Source organism: Camelus ferus, chromosome 9, assembly GCF_009834535.1.
Source record: "Camelus ferus isolate YT-003-E chromosome 9, BCGSAC_Cfer_1.0, whole genome shotgun sequence".
Classification (NCBI taxonomy): domain Eukaryota; kingdom Metazoa; phylum Chordata; class Mammalia; order Artiodactyla; family Camelidae; genus Camelus; species Camelus ferus.
The window spans coordinates 79,755,569-79,769,646 of record NC_045704.1 but is presented as its reverse complement, the minus strand read 5'-3'; the positions used below and the strand labels follow the sequence as shown (position 1 = coordinate 79,769,646).

The 14,078-nt window shown below is 44.4% G+C and overlaps 1 protein-coding gene across 3 annotated transcripts in view; it reads left to right on the top strand.

Moving 5' to 3' along the window:
* The window catches only part of KCND3 (potassium voltage-gated channel subfamily D member 3), a 409,555-nt gene that overhangs the window by 121,070 nt on the left and 274,407 nt on the right, over nt 1–14,078 (top strand). For all 3 annotated transcript variants that reach the window (XM_032487334.1, XM_032487335.1, XM_032487336.1), the window contains exon 4: nt 13,114–13,170. The gene's annotated coding sequence lies outside the window, so the exon portion shown is untranslated. The remainder of the gene's footprint in view (nt 1–13,113; nt 13,171–14,078) is intronic.

Below are 14,078 nucleotides of genomic sequence, written 5' to 3'. Positions count from 1 at the left end.
AGCTGTGGTTGTGATGAATATTTACCGTGTAGCGGTCTAATGATTTTAGAAATGTTTTTCCAACTGTACTGAGTGCTTGTGGGATTGTTTTTCAAGAAATAAAATACATTAAAGCTCAGTCATTAAGAGCTTAAAGGAGGAGGCAACACAGTCTCCAAGCCCATTAGCACACCCTGTAGTTAAGTAAGGGCCTCATTCCTAATGCATTTTTAATTTATTCTGTTTTGTAAAATAAAACTTTAAACTGCTCCTTGTACTATCAAATTTGTAAGCATCTCCCAAGCCTGTCCCCAGCCATGGAGCTCTGGTGAGCTGTGCGGTGGTCACAGCTGAGCTGAAGTCCAAATGCCCTCCTGCCCTGGGCTTCCAGGTGGCTCTGCCCAGCTCAGCTCTCTGCAGGAGCTCAGCCCAGCTTCTCCTGGCTAGGGAAGCCATCCAGCCCTGCTGGGGTTGCTGCTGGAGAGGGAAAGGAAAGAATTTCAGACTGAAGGTAGAACATGATGGCTTAGTCCATTAGAAAATCTGTGGGTCTAGGAAGAAAATGTGACTCTGGAGCGAAGGACCTCTAACACAGGAATTCACCTTCTCTTAGGACTTTGGAGACCCAGGAGAGCAGCCTGCCTGAAAAGAAAAAAAAGAGGGGCATGAACTCCAGAAACCTGAAATACATTAGCTCATTTAGGTGTCTCAATGGCCCTAGGAAGTAGGCATTCACTTCTTTCTTAGCCAGATGGGAGAACATGGCTTAGAAAAGCTGAGCCACTTGTTCAAGGTCAGAATATCTGAGAGTAAGTGATGGGGTTCACCTGATTCAGGTTAGGCTGACTCCAGGGCTCTGGGGAAGTCAGAAGAGGGGATAATAAGATGGTCACATAAGGATCCTTTTTAAGCACTGCTCCTGTAGAGAATTTTGAACTAGGTTGAAAACTTGCTTTTTCTCCTGAAGAAGATAGAAATCTGCCTGCCTGAGGTACAGCTGACCAAGGCAGTTTGGGCTTCTCTTTTCCTCTTTCTTCCTTAGCTAGTTTCTTCCTGTAAATCTGCTCCCTCTTTTTTCCACATCTCTGCTCAGATGTCTCCCTATCAGAGAGGTCTTCCTTGACCACTCCCTCTAAAAAGCCCTCCCTCCACCACCCGGAATCCCTATCTCCTTATCCTGCTTCAGTTTCTCCACAGACCTGTCATATCTACTTATTTATTTGCTTATTTTCGGGCTCCCTCATCAGACTGTAAGCTCTGTGTGGGCAAGGGTTTCATCTTTTTTTTTTTTTTTTAATGTTTAAGAGTTTCTGGCATCTAGTAGTTGCTCATAAATAATTGCTGAATAAATAAATAAAATTCCTAACTCTTGGACCCATCTCTCACTGCAGTTAACGGGTGGCAATTTGTGGGTGACAGTAACTCATCCATGCCAGCTTGGGACGATTGTACAGGAAGTTGATGCTTCCAAGACAAACAAACACCCTCAAATCATAGGTTCTCTGAATCCACAAAGGTGCCTCAGGGATGAGCCAAACCAATTCTCTCATTTTAGAAATAAGGAGACAGCCCAGAGAGGTAAAATGATATGTTCCAAGTCACACAGCTTGTCAACGTAGATCTCCTTATGCCCAGTAGGATTCTCTCCACACACCAGGCAAGCTGCTACTGGGGTTAGGACCCTAATCTCTAGTGGCATCTAGGCATTTTCAGAGATCTGCACATCCTCCAGTCTTTGTGGGAAGCCTGGGTCAGTTCTCCAGTTGAGATAGGTTGTCGGGTTAGGAGGGGTAAGGGGCTGAGACCCTTGCTGAATCAGGCAGAGATATCCAGGCGCTGGGGCTGCATGCCCGTTCCTTGTCTCTGCTTGCTGACACTACCTAACAGCCATACACCTGGCTGGCTGTGACCACAGCCAGTACAGTAGGAAGCTGCCTTTTTGGTATGATTTCTGAGCTCTGGCAAAGAACCCTTACTCCATCTCTGCTTTTCCACAAAGGCTAAAAATCCTTCAACAGAATACAAATCTTGCTACAACCACGATGAAAGGAAGGCATCTTTGTTCTTCTGGGAGAAAGAGGAACACACTTGAAATCACTCAAAGGGGTAGGTGACTATGAGAAGATCAATAGTGATTCCCTAGGAAGGGACAGGGAAGCATGTTCAAGGTGTTAGGGCAGGAAGACACTTCTCGCCCACCACAAACCTGCTGCTCACCCAGGTCCCCAGTGCTCCCTCTTCTGCCTCTCCAGTCTGCTGCTCTGTCTCCCCTCCCTACCTTGGGCACCCAACGCAAGGTAGTGACCCAGGTGACATCTGGCTGCCTCAGAAGAGCCTCTTCCTTGGGAAGAGATTTCTGGATTTGCAATTAACTATGAGGAAGAAACACATTTATTAAACATTTATGTGTGTCCAACGTTATGTCAGCTGCTTTCACATAGTCTTTCAACCACGGAAGACAAATGAGATTGTTTGAGTTAAAAGATGAGAAATCCTGGGCTCAGAATGGTACATAAACTTGAGCAGATAGACTCAGACCTGGCCAATCCAGGCAACTCTGATCCTTAAGCAAAGGGACTGCCTCCTTACCAAACTGACCACAGTGACTGGGTGGGGTGGTGGCCCGGCAGAGCCACTCTATCCTGGACATTCTCCCAGGGAGTCACCCCAGTGAGTGTCCTCCAGGAGCCAATCTGTGGCCACGGGGAGGAGAACTGCCGAGAAAATTCTTTGAAGCAAAAGCAGTTACCACCCCAGCTTGTTACTGTCATGGTGATCCATGAGGCCAGCTCAAGGCTCTACAAAACCATCCTCTGATCTCGGGAAGATGCATACTAATGGGTCAGATTACCAGCCCTAACTTAATTGCTGTTTTTAATCTTCATTATTGAGGAGTAAGCAGTGGGTAGAACTTCAGAGTTTCTTTTCCCCACACCAGGAGATGAGCATCAGCCTCGGTGGGGCCAAGTCTAGTACCTAGTGGCCTTGTCCTCTCTCTCTAGTGCTACCTGGACTTTCCTCCTAGGATGACACAGGAATCTTCTCCCTAACCTTTCTTGAAAAAACATCTTTTCTATTTCTCTTGATAGCCCTCCTCTTCCCCTACCTCTGGTATTTTTCAGCTTGGCTCACACTTTATTTTCAGGATACCAGTACCAACAAATCACTTTTTGATTTCCATGGCAACTTGCTGTACACAAATTTGTTGATAAAATAACCCACAAGCACAAGATGTTGGTGGTAATTGGGTGGGAGAAGTGGCCTCCGCTAACAGTCAGCTCTGGGACCTGTGCTGGCCTGCTGGGAAATGAGGACTGTTAGAAAATCGGGCCTTTCAGCTCAGGAGTCTAGCCTTGTGAGTTCAATTGTTTTACCAAAGGAAGAAAATCATAAATTTGGAAAAACACAGCTTATAGTAGAGACAACCAGGAAAGGATGACTAGAGGACAGTGTATGGCAACGAGTGAAGAGGGAGGTCTGGGGTGTAGCACAAAGTAGGTTATAAGGGGATGAGGGACTTAATAAGATCACAATGAAAGTCTTTGATGAACTCAACTCAGATTGAAAAGCAATAACAGAATACTCAGGTCATGTGAATCCATCTATAAATCAGCTTGTCTATTTTTCTGCCTCTGTGTAATTGTTCTTGTAATTCAGCATAGTCAACCAATATTCTCCTCTATCCTGAGAGAGTATTGAGGAGGGTGATGTCTGGGAATCACAAGAAAATATCTGGTCTAATGACCTTCTGGTCTAGTCCTTCTTGTGAGAAAATGAAGGCCCATAGAGATGAAGTGATTTGTATGTCATAGAACTATTCTATGGCAAAGATAGAGCTGGAGTCTGGGTTTCTGAACTCTTAAGTTCAGAGAATTTAACAAATGCATCCACCCACTTATTCTTCCATTCATTCATCCATCAATCCATCCATCCATCCATCCATCCAGCAATCCAACAACTCAACAATCCTTTCCTAAACTTAAAGAGCTGGAGTTCTAATGTACCCTAAACCAAAATTTATGATTGGATGGTTAATAATTTGTAGTTGTCACTTAATTATGTTCATAATCTTCTTGCCATTTATTTAATATGAGCCCAAAGCACCTCCCCAAAGGACCTTCTATCCATCAAAAGATGAATGGATAAACTAAATGTGATATATCCAGTCAATGAAATATTACTCAGGCATAAAAAGTAATGAAATTCTGAGCCATGCTACAATGTGGGTGAACCTTGAAAACATGTTAAGTGAAAGAAGCCAGACGTGAAAGATGATATATTGTATGATTCCATTTATAAGAAATAGACTGAATCGGTAAATCCATAGAAATAAAATGCAGATTGGTAGTTGCCAGGGGTTGGGAAGAGAAGAGAATGAGTAGGGACTGTAAAATGGGTGCAAGATTTTCCTTTGGGGTGATAAAACACATTCTGGAACTTGATACAGCAGGTGCTTATACAACATTGTGAATGTACTGAATGCCACTGAAATGTACACTTTTAAATGGTTAATTTTATGTTATGTGACTTTCATCTCTAATTTAAAAAAAAAGGACTTTTTATTTCCTTCAGGTTCTGGGCTGGGGTAGCAGGGGCAGGAGAAGGGAGTCCAACCCTCCCCCCCCCAAGATACAACCGAGAAGCTCTGTGCGACTGCTTCTGTGCCTCACAAACAGGGTGATTGATTTTCCTGCAGAAAGGGCACCCTAAAACCAAAGGGGCCTGTCCCTCTAGGATCTTGACACCTGGGAGCCTTATGGCCTCAGGCCCCAGGAGGGGAATTTGGTGGGTTCTCAGCATGGGCCCAGAGCTCTTTCCATAACCCCACCAGAGGCAAGGCCACAGTAACAAAGCGAGGAGGGGCCACAGACCTTGAATTTAAAACAGAAACCTGAATTTTAAAACTCTTAATGACTTTAGTTGCTGTCACTATTTTAAACAGATTTTTCTCTCTTATGCATTCAATTATTATCATCGGCACTAGCACACGGGGGAGATTTCAACATGCCTATTAAAAATGTCGAGTTTATTAGGCACTCGCTCAAAGCTCAGTTAATTTGGTTGTTTTGTTCTCTATTCCCCTCTGCTTTTAATTTATTTATTTCTTGATATGTGTGTGCATGGCTAATCTAAACATATGGATTAAACTTTTCTCCACTGGTTTTAAAATACTGTAATGAATTCTGCAGAGGTTTGTAACTGGAACGAGTGCTGATGGAGGGGAGGGGATACCTGTTGGTTCTGCCCAGGATGCCACCTGCTGGACCTGCCCGTGCTGAGAACAGTTCTCTCCTCTCCAGTCAGTATAAACAGCAAGGCTCTTGGCCTTGGGATTTTGGTTTCCATTTTCTTTTTGTTCTTGCTGACAAATGGTCTCTTCAGCGAGTTCAAATGAGTCATTATTGACCTTGTGCCTCCAAAGAGGCTCTGTTTACTGTCCGCAGTCATCCACTTTGGATGGTGACTTCTTCATTCTAATTGCCTTTTCTGGTGCAGAGTTAAAATAAATAAATAAAAGCAAAAAGAACCACTGAGAGTGAAGAGACTCAAGAAATGCTGTTTTCTTGCTTTGGCTCAACTGCCAAAGGGTGCATTAAATATTTTGGGGCACCAGAGGATCAGCCAGCTTGTGCAGGCATGGAAAAATATTCAGTGGTCACTGTCACACCTGTCACTGCTTCACCAACCAGGGTTAGAGAGAGCTGGGGGTACACCAGGCACCTTCCTCAAAAAGCTTTCTAAGCACTTAAGTTCACCCGCTGCAGGATCAATAGTGCAGATGTCTGCTCTGCAGCCTACAAGGGCCACACAATCCTTAGTGCATTGGTGTGGGATAGTGAGGTCCCAAGACAATCTCTAGGAGAGGAAATCGGTGATTTTATATGATCCATCAATTGCCAATTCTCTCTTATAGGGTCTCCCTGGAAATCATGGTTTTCTTGGTTTTCTTTCTACCTTACTGTGTAGGCTAATGTTCTTTTCTCATTCTTAAGTTGGAGTCATAGCTAGCTCATTTTTAACCTTTTTTATTTTCTACTATAAGTTTCAAAGCTAGAAACTTCACTCTAATTACTGTTTTAGCTGCATCTCACAAGTTTTGATATGTAGTATTTTTTATCAGTCATTTCTAATTTTTTTTCATTATGATTTTTATTTGATCCATGAATTGTTTAGAAATGTGTTTTCGTTTCCTAAATGTGTGGTCTTTTACTATTTCCACTTTCGTTTCTAATTTCTAACTTAATTGCATAATTGTCAACTAATGTGATTGCATGAAATTAATATTTCTTGAGACTTGTGTTATGGCCTAGAAACTAATCAATTTTTGTAAATAGTCCATTGGAGCTTGAAAAGAGTGCATTCCCCATTTAGTAGATGCAATATTCTGTGTGTGTCCATTAGATCAATCTTTTAATTGTGTTGTTCAAGCCTTACCAATCATTTTGTCTGCTGGATACATCAACTGCCTAGAGAAGTATGTCAAAATCTCACACTGGATGCTGGATTCGTCAACATCTTCTGGCAATTCCATCAGGCTTTATCTTTACTGCAATTGCTGATGTATTTAGATTTATTTCTACCATTTTATGCTTTTAGTTTTTGTTTTTTATGTTGATTATTTAGGTACATATGCTACTTTGGGGGGGTCTTTTGTCCCTTCTTTATTTACTTAGATTAAAACTTCACTTTTTAAGAGCAGCTTCAAGTTCACGGCAAAATTGAGAGGAGGGTACAGAGAGTTCCTGCGTACCCCTTGCCCCGACACACGCAGAGCCTCCCCCATTATCAAGATCCTCTACCAGGGTGGTACATTTGTTACGATTGCTGAACCTACACTGACACATCATTGCCACCCAAAGTCTATAATTTACATTAGAGTTCACTCTTGGTGTTGTGCATTCTTTCGGTTTGGACAAGTGTATAAAGACATGTATTCATCATTAGATTGAAGTACTTTTTATGTATTTATTCTTTCATTTTTCTCTCTACCAGTTTGAAAATTGTCCCCCCCCCCTTTTTTTTAATGAAGGTACTGGGGATTGAACCCAGGACCTCATGCATGCTAAGAATGTGCGCTACCACTGAGATACACCCTCCCCCCTGAAAATTATGCCTTATATGCTTATTCTTTTAGTGATTGCCCTAGATATTTTAACGTGCAAGCAATTTAATAATGTCTAAAATTATTCAGTAGCTCTATCTTCCTCCTCCCAAATTTAAGAGCCTTAGAATGCTTTAACTTGCCTCACCTCTTTTCCAGCTAATACACTATTTTGCCTAGTATTTTGAGTTATAGCTACCTGTAACCTCACAATTCAGACATGGTTATTTTTGTTGCTGTATTCAATCCATGTTTATTTAGATTTATCCACACATTTCCAGTGTAGTGTTTCAGCATTCCTTCCTCACCTTAAGACATTCCATCTGGGATCATTTTCCTCCTGCCTAATGGACATTCTTTTAGAATTTCTGTTCCTGAGAGTCATTTGTCTGAAAATGTGGTTGTCTCACCCTCATTATCAAAAGATGATGTCACTAGGTATGGAATGCAAGTGATTCTCTCGGGACACTGAAAATACTATTCAGCCAGTTTCTGACTCTCACCATTACTGCTGAAAAGCTAGCTACCAGTCTAATAATCATTCCTTTAAATGTAATCTCTCTTTTCTCGATGACTTAAAAAAATTAAAGTATAATATATTTTTTTACTTTAAAGTGGTAAGTCACAAATGTACAGCCTGCTGCATTTTTACAAAGTGAACACGTTCATGTAGTCACTACTCTGAATCAAAAGTGAAAATAAAACCTTACCAGCACCCTGCGGGCCTCCCTTGATCCTTACCCACCTCCTCAAGGATAAGTATTATTGTCACATCTGTCTTTATAGACCAGTTTTGCCTATTTCTGACCTGGCCTATCTTTTCTCTTTGTCTTTGGTGTTTTGCAGATTCACTCTACTTTGTCTAGATGAGGATTTCATCTTATATATTCAACTCAGCATTTGTTAGAGCTCCTGAAACTGAGGTCTGGTGTCCTGTAACAATTCTGGAAAACTCGCAGCCATTAACCCTTCCATTATTGCCTCTTCCTCGTTTTTTAGTTCAGTCAATTCAGTGACTATGACAGCTTTTTACCCTATGTTTCAGGTCTCAATCTTTATTTCATACTGTTATCTCTTCGTCTCTCTGGACTATATTCTAAATCTATCTTTCAATTCACTGATTCCTCCTCCAGCTGTGTTGAATCTACTGTTTAACTGTCCATTGAGGTTTTAAATTATATTTTTCACTGGTCCATTGAGGTTTTAAATTATATTTTTCACTGAAAAGAACTGTTTGCTCTTTTTTCAAAGATGCTTGATCATTTGTTAAAAGTCTCTTTTTCTGTGCTAGTTATTTTCAAGATTCTTTTTTTAATATCTTGAAACATATTAAGCATACTTATTTTATATTCCACATGAGATGGTGCTAGTGTCTAAAAGACTGATTCTGCTGTCTATTACTTCTGCTGGATTTCACTCAAAGTGCTCTGTTTTCTTGTATGTTTTATAATGTTTGATGATAACTTCATGGTCATTAAAACTTCATCTGGGGAAATTCTGAAGCCTCAGGTGAAATTACATTCTTCCAGAGAAAGTTTGTGTTGGTATATGCCAGGCACTTGGGAACTAAACCTAGCCAATGCCATTTGAAATTAAATTTTCTGCCTAAAGATTTGGACCACAGACTCAAATGAATGGTTATCAATCTTGGGAGAGGGTTTTTTTCCCTCTTCCCCACATCAAGTCAAGACTTAACAAGTCTCCTTACTTTTCTCTTATGCATAATGGGTTTATTTTATTTTTAAATAACTTTACTTGAAAATAGTTTTATACTTACAGAAAAGTTTCAAAGATAATGCAGAGAATTCTCATATACCTTGTACCTATTTTTGCCTATTGTTAACATTTTACATCTGTATGCTAGGGGACATTTGTCAGAATTAGTAAACCAATATTGATAGATTAACCAAAATCCATGTTTCATTCCTATTATCTTAGTTTTTATCTAATGTCCTTTTTCCATCCCAGAATCCCAGCCAGGTTATCACATTACATTTAGTCATCATGTCTCCCTCGGCTCCTTTGGCTGTGATGGTTTCTCTGACTTTACTTGTTTGTGATGACCTTAACCATTTTGAAGAATACTGGTGAGGTATTTTGTAGAGGGTTCCTCTACTGGGATTTGTCTGATTTTTCTTCATGATTAGACTGGAGTTGTAGGTTTGGAAGAGGAAGACCACAGAATGGTCTTATTTTTCATTCATTCTTTCACCAAGGATACAGCTCTCTGTGCTCTCACCTTTATGTAGTCTTTCTTGGTAGACTGCCCATCGTGGGTGGCCCTAGGCTGTATCTTCTGATTTCTGAGTCCTCAGCAGCCACCAAGACAGAAGTTTGGAGTCTCCAAGGATGGCAGACATTCCAGCTGAGGCTCTTGTTTCCCTCCCAGGATGGTGACTTTCACTTTGGTTTTGGCCACAGTGACCTGTAGAATCCTCATTTATTTTACTAGCTCAGCAATTTGCATAGTCAAGTTTTCTTATATAGTTTATCCAGGTTTAATGCTGTTTCACTGGGAGTTATTCCGGAGCTCATACTGCTGGAAGTAAAAGTGGAGACAAGTCTGATCCCACGTAAAGCTTCAGCCTCATCTCTCACCACATCTCTTTCCATTTAGTGAATAAACTTGTATGGAGCATCCCTTAGGGGCCAGCATTCTCTTAGGTACCAGAGAACAACTGATGTACAGCCTCTGTCTTTCTGCAGCTGACAGTCTAGTAGGGAAACAGCAAGTGCTGGAATGGCACAGGGGAGAAGCCAACGGGACAGTGTGGGTGGAGCACAGAGAACAAGGCAGAGCCCTCCGAGGGAGGGCGAGAGAATGCTGGAGCAGTGGGAGGGGTCAGGCCAGGAATGCCTTGTAAGCCATGCTGGAAATGTTAGATTTGGTCCTAAGAGCCCTGGGAAGCCAGTGAGAGTGTTTTGATCCTGAAGTATGACAATGATCCAAGGGGCTTTTTAAAAAGATCTCTCCAGGTTCTGGAGAGGGTATATCAGACTTTGGGCTGAAAATCTAGTGACAGGGCTGTTACAGATATTGGAGAAATATTGAGGAAGTAGAATGCATAAGACTTGGTGATGGTTTGAACAAGCAATAAGAGGAACTAGAGAGGATCAAGGACGTTGCCCAGGTCTCTGAATAGAGCCACTAGAAGGACAGTGACACCATTACTTGGGAAGAGAACACTGACGACAGGGATGGAGGTTTGTTGGAAACCAGGGTGTTCAGCTTGTAACGTAGTTACTCTAAGGTGCCTGTGAGGCAGCCAGGAGGTGTCATATAGGTGGAGGTTGAGGTCCAGAACACTGAGGTCTGAGTCAGAGAGAAAAATGTGTGAATCTTGCTGGAGGTCCTGAGGCCAAGGGAGAGGGAGGAGGAGAGACTGGTGAGGGTCAAGAGTGAAGGGCAGGGGAGGAAACAGGTGTCACTCTCTCAGGGAAGGGGCATGAGGGACAGGGGTTCATGAGACACTTCCTCTTACAAATGCTGAGAGAGGTTGCATTTTGGTCTCAAATGTACATAACACAATGACTTATAAAGCCCTTTCTGGGATGTGATCTTATTGGAAGCTGGTCTTTTTCTTCCTGTTGGTACCACTCTCAGCCTGGCTCCCTCTGCTATAGTCATGTTATTTCTTCCTTTTGTCCAATGCACCATAAACTTTCTTGCCTCAGGACCTGTGCCTTCAGACACTAAGGCCACAAGACATTAAGAGAGTTCCTCAGGCAGAGCTATGCAGCCTAGATCTGATGCTATACCTTCTGGCTTTTCTATTATACCTGGGTGCACCCTGGCGCCCTCTTCCCTTTAGCAAGATAAGCTGGGAGGGTTTGAGAACTGGTGTGAGTGGGGAGTGTCTGCTGGGGGTGAAGGGGTGGGGTGTGGGGGGTTGGCATTGCCAAAGTATGTGCAAGGTGGGAAGGGAGGTAGGAGGCTGTGGGTTGGGCATGGGGAGGAAGAGAATGCACCTTCATGTGTGTGGGGAGGTATGGGGGTAAGGGTGTAGGAGGAGGGGGTGACATAGGTCAGGTGGTTAGGGGTCTCCAAAGACAAGATATTTGTCTCATTGATCCTTTCACATAGACAGAGTGCCCCAGGTCAGAAGGCGCAGGTGACATGAGACAGGTCCAAGGACCTGGGAAGTAGCCTTGACTTGGTGGGATGACTCTCATAGCAGGGAACCCCAGCCAAATGCACCTCTGGAAGTATTTCCCACTTTGAATTCCAGGCTGATGGAATCCCATGACCCACTCAAGCATTTGGGTGTACAGAAACTGACCAAAGGCCCTCTGAGCATTTGTGGAAAGGGGGCCAGTGTTCTCTGGCTGGTCTCCCTGCAGCTCACAGGAGGGTTGGGGCAACAAGTGAGCTCTGCAGACACAGGGCAAATGCCTGCCTCCATCCTCTCCTCCCACCCTCCCATGCCCGCCGTTGTGACTCCCCTCCAAGTCTAGACCAGTCCATTCATGCAACAGATACGTATTGAGCAGCTGTTATATGTCAGGCACTGGGATACAGAAATGATCCAAACGTGAGTCTTTCCTTCTAGGAAATTAGGAGAAGAGATAAGACAAGAACTCAAGTGGAGGTCATGGAATAGAATGGGAGAGGCACAAAAAGAGAGACACAGAGGAGTTCCAAGGACGTTTGAGAACACTGCAGATCCTCTCTCCCTCCCTTCCTTCTTTTGTTCACCAGATATTTCTTGGGCTTTATTGGGCACAAATGTTTGATGAACAACAGCGTGGGCTCTGATCTCTTCCTAACTCCTTCTCCCCCCCACTTCTAGCCAAGTCTCAACAGGCAAGTTACTTAAAGTTCCTGTGGCTCAGTCCTCTCATTTGGAAACTGAAGATAATAATAGTATCGATTCCAGGAGATCAATGTGAGAATTAAATGAATTAATATACATCAAGTGCTTAGAATGTTTCCTGGCACATAGTCACGCTCAGGGCCAGATGTGAGCTATGATGGTGACAGCTGTGACAACACTGATGCTGGTGGTGTGACAGGAACACAGTGGATAGATGGTGAGGTCCGAGCTCCTGTTGCTTCTGACTGGGGCAAGGGAAGGAGAGAGAAGGAGGAATCAGGAAAGGCTTCCTGGAGAATCCGGCTGTGAACTGAGCAGCTCGGGAGCCGTACGATGGGATCCCAGCTTATTTCAAGCCAGAGCAAATGTTTGGAGGTGGGAAGGAGGGAGTACGTGTGCAGAGAGCGGTTCCTGGGATCCTGTCGAAGAATCATGCAGAGACAGGCCAAGGTGTTAGGAACTTACTCCATCGCCCAAGCCTGGCCCTCACTGAGGCCCTTTTCACGCAGCAGGGACTGAAGATTAATGATGCAGTCAGAGAGCCAATTCTTCATCTGGGACAACTGGTTTAGGACTCACTCACCCTCTTCCTAGCCAGCAAGTATCAACTTAGCTTGTGGGTGACATACTCTGAAAGCAGCTGACTCCTGCACCCCACCCTGCTGAGCCCGACCTAGAAGGAGACTCAGAGCCCCCGCAGCAACCGCCCAACCCCCAGGCACTCCTTTCCCGCCGGCTGCTGGAGGCAGGAAGCCCCTCTTCTCCACAGGAACTGTCCAGCTTACCCCGGGCCACCCTGCCCGGCGGGACAAGGCCTGGATTTCTCAGCTTCCAATGGGCTGCCTCCCTAACGTGGCCCAGGTTTGGGATGGCAGCAGGCTGTGGGCTCAGACTGGCCTGCTGGGTTTACCGCGTAAGCCTCTTTGAGCTTCAGTTGCCTCATTAGAAAACAGAGATAATAATAGCACTGCACAGGCTAGCTCTGAATGTCAAGTGAATAAACACATATGGAGAACGTGGCGCAGAATAGATGCTCAGTCCCTGCCAGCTTGCTTTCCTTTCCTCGGGGCTCTCAGCCTCCTGGGCTCAGCTATTCACCTGCCATCTAAATCGCCCTTCGCTTTCAGATCTGGACATCAGTGGGGGACAAGGGGCTGTGGGCTCTCAGAAAAGAAAGAACATAGCCAGTCATTACATCATCACTCTTTCTTCCTCCAGGAGGCCTGCCGAGGTCGGGGTACCCAGAGCAGAAGTGGCTGCATGAGGTGTGTCAGGGTAAGATCTACCTGGGGTGAAATGGCCAAGTGGGGAACACCATGCCCCATCTTTCCCCTCTGGTGTCCATGCCCAAGGTTTTTTTTGCTTGTTTGTTTTGCTCTTCTTTGGGATCAGGAAGTGATCTAGGTGGTTATTTAACCTTGAGCATTAACTGATTGGAGGGTTTAATCTGCCACCCCTCCCAAAGGCACTTTCATGCGATAGCGCCAACCATCCTAAGGCAAAGTTAACTCCAGGGTGGGTTCTGAAGGCCTTCATGGGGAAGGGCATTTGGGAGTGGGAGGGCACAGAGGGCCGTCTGTGTCTCCTGAGAGCCCCTGGGTTGAGGACTTCCTACACCTGTAAAGGGGGCTGCGAAGGGTCCTGCCTTCTGACGCTCAGCCCGCTCTCCTCTAGGCGTACCTCCTGCCTCGAGGAGGCTGTAAGACGTTGCCTCACAGACCTCCCACCACAGGGAGGCAGCTGCTGGGGTCCCAGCAGCTGCAATCTGAGATCTACAGCCACCTTTGTAGCCAGGCACGTTCCCCACGGGCCATTCCCGCCCTTTGGCTGGGCCCAGCAAATTCTGCAGCAGATTCATTCCTGGGAGACAGATGACTCCTTTATCAGTGCCTGTGGCTTAAGGACTAAGTGTCCTTAGACTGCTTGGCAGTCTACCTGATCAGGTGGACTCGCTCCCTGTCTCCTTCACATGCGATCAGATTACATCACCATCTGACAGCTCTTCCTGCCTCCCCGACTTCCTCCAGTATCACCATGTGGCTTTCTTTCACATAAGCATTCTCCCTAACAAAATCCTTGCACCTTTAATCTTCAGGGACCCACTCTAACCCCCTGCTGCATCCCTTTGCCAGCAATGCCCTATTAATGCTGTGTATCTAAACCCACCCATCTTCAAACAGACC